Source organism: Colobus angolensis, unplaced genomic scaffold, assembly GCF_000951035.1.
Source record: "Colobus angolensis palliatus isolate OR3802 unplaced genomic scaffold, Cang.pa_1.0 Scaffold54, whole genome shotgun sequence".
Lineage (NCBI taxonomy): Eukaryota > Metazoa > Chordata > Mammalia > Primates > Cercopithecidae > Colobus > Colobus angolensis.
Genome location: NW_012118932.1, coordinates 1,798,027 through 1,801,223, shown reverse-complemented (window position 1 = coordinate 1,801,223; position 3,197 = coordinate 1,798,027).

Genomic DNA, 3,197 nt, shown 5'->3' with positions numbered 1-3,197 from the left:
CCTAGACCTACAGGAACAAGAGGCAGCAAGCAGAAAAGGGTTTCTGATGCTGAAAGCCATGAAGGGCCCAGCCCCACCCCCACCCCGACTTCATCAGTACTGTGAGGACCCACATGCTTAGCCGGTTGCATAGGAGCCTGTCATCCTGAAACAAATTTTAAAGGCAGAATGATGGATCCTGGGAGCCTGTTTACAGAAGAAATTTGTGTCTAAAGCAGGAATGACTGCAAGAATGAGCACATCAATTTCAGGCCCTCAGGAAAAAACACTAATGATCCAATGGCTCGGCGTGCCGGTGACTGGTGCCTGACTCATCACTGATGTCCTAGGTGAAATGAGTATAGTCTTGTCTAGGACAGCAGTGAGTGGGAAGAGAACAAACTGCAGACAGGCCGTTGCTGAAGATGGGATTGGCCTATAGCCTTATAATTTAGAAAACAGTCCGTGGAGACAAAACCCTGATCGTTTCAGAAAATTGGGTTTGTTGGATTCCAGACAAAGGATTGTTGTTTTTCCAAATCACTGTTTTCTTTAGATGGTAACCTCTACGCATTTTAAATATTACTTATGCAATTTATAGTAATCTAATTCTAGTGCAGTACACTTAAGGAGTCCTTGATGAGACCGGGTTCCACCAATGGGTGTGACACTCAGCCTTTTCCTGCGTGCAGGTAGCACACGTGGCCTTGACAATCCCTTCATGTTAACCACAGTATGGCTGCTCACTTGTGTGTGAAAAAAACACCGTAGTTCCCTCCTTTCATTTGGTTCCAGATTAATCCTTAGGAAATACTGGTGTTTACCGAAAGTAGAAACTACTTGTGTTGCGCATATATTTATCCTGCTTCTGCCAGTCAACTGTTAATGACCAATTTCATTTGGACAGTTTATAACTCCAATAGAGTGATTTTTTTTTTTAAACGAAGTTACTCTGTTTCCCAGGCTGGAGTGCAGTGGCACGATCTCTGCCCACTGCAAGCTCCGCCTCCTGAGTTCAAGCAATTCTCCTGCCTCAGCCTCCCGAGTAGCTGGGATTACAGGCATCCACCACCACGCCCAACTAATTTTTGTATTTTTAGTAGAGACGGGGGGGGTTCACCATATTGGCCAGGCTGGTCTCAAACTCCTGACCTTGTGATCCGCCCGCCTCAGCCTCCCAAAGTGCTGGGATTGCGGGCGTGAGCCACTGTGCCCAGCAGAATGAATTTCTTTATATACAAGTCAGTACAAAAAAAAAATTAGCATGTGAAAGTTGCTAATGAATTAATGATATAGTGAATTCTCTGATGGTAGAAAAGATGAGGAAGAGTGATGTAATCTGTCTTCAGGATGTCTAAAATTGGGTACATTTACCTCACACAGATGGGATAGCTAAAGACAAGACGAAGTGTGTGAAAGTCCCATATGTTCCACACTATTGAGTCTCCACAAAAAGGTTTTCTAAATCGCATGTCATCTGATCAAAAATATCTACTTCCCTAGTGGTATTTAAGACTAGAAAAGACATCTTTTGAAGATAGATCCCTTTCTCTGAAAGTTCAGTGCTTGGTTCAGATTTAGTTTATCTGACATACCCTTCCTAGGAAAAAGCTTTACTAGACTTTTAACTAATTTTCTACTTGTAGCTAATAATGGTTATACTTTCTATTCTCTCAGTCACCTCCCATCAGACACCAAATGCTATTCTTCCTGAATGTATCATTTTTCTTGCTCTCATTTCCACCGTCATCACTCGAATCCAGGTTCTCACTCACCCCACCCAGACCTGGATTATTACAATGGCTTCTTAAATCATTTCCCAGCCGCTAATCTGCTCCCTTGCTGATCCAGCTACCCACCAGATGACTTTTCCTAAAGTGCAACTTTTATTTCCCTCTCTTCAGTGACCTTCATGTATCCTAAATCCAAATGAATTGATTCACCTGTAAAAGTATAGTTCCTGGAATATAGTATGTAATCAATAAGTCCTAACCTCCCTGGCCATACCTCTTATTTATACACCCTCTGCAGAGCTTGTCATAGCTGTTTGTCACCGCAGATGCCTCCTTTGCCAACCCACCTCCCATCTGTTGTGTCCTCCCCACCCAAGTCCCCTTATCAAAGCTCTAGTTTCTTCAGAGCCACCCTAAGTCCCCTCCCCTGCAGAAACCTGGCCAGTTACAGCCCTTGGTGCCTGAATTCCTGCAGTCCTTGGGTGTCCACTTAACACTGAGAATGTGCTTCCTGTGCTGCCTTTACTGTTTTAGATGCCTCCTATTAGGTGGCATTTTTTATTCTGTTCCTTTCTCCTGTGAAGTACCAGGGCAGATTGGAGCACACAGCTCTACTGCAGAGCCTGCCGGCCACTGTGGCGTGGCCGTGTCATCACTGCGGTGGCTTTTTAAGGGTCTGAAAACAGTCTTCAGTGTTGGCAGTGGCTTCATTTGCAAATTGGTAGAGATGTGGGGGTGGGGAGGTGGAGAAGGGGATAAAAAGATCTGACTATAGGCTGGGCGTGGTGGCTGAGGCCTGTAATCCTAGCACTTTGGGAGGCCGAGGCCGGTGGATCACCTGAGGTCAGGAGTTCAAGACCAGCCTAGCCAACATGGTGAAAAATACAAAAATTACAAAATTAGCCGAGTGCGGTGGTGTGCACCTATAATCCCAGCTACTCGGAGGGCTGAGGCAGGAACCCAGGAGGCAGAGAGTGTGCCATTGCACTCCAGCCTGGGCAACAAGAGCGAAACTCAGTCTCCAAAAAAAAACAGGCTGACTATAAATCTCTAAGCCAATTTTTTTGTTCAATTATAGTCTTTCTTTTCTGGTTTCTGTATAATAATCTCCCTTCTCGAACATGGTTTGTGATTTTATCTTCCTTGTGCATATATATTTTCTTTATAAGTCAGCTGAAGCCCTCCTTGGAAGTAGCTGGGGTATAAATAATTTCTCTGAACGTCTTTAGTGACAAAGCCAAATATAGTATTCTTGATTTTACTTCTTCACTCTTTACCCCCTTTTATACTGGTTTCTTCCGAGGTTAAGTCTTATATTCAATGAAGTTGATGGAGATTTATTAATGACTTTATATCTCCAAAGTTCATCTTTGAGTCTTTATAATCTTCTTCTACATATTAAAGTCTGAACTGCAAGTAAGTTTTTAGGAAAAGAAAGCTTCTGTGGTTTGATAATTAATAAACTGAGCTCAGCATTGAGAGACT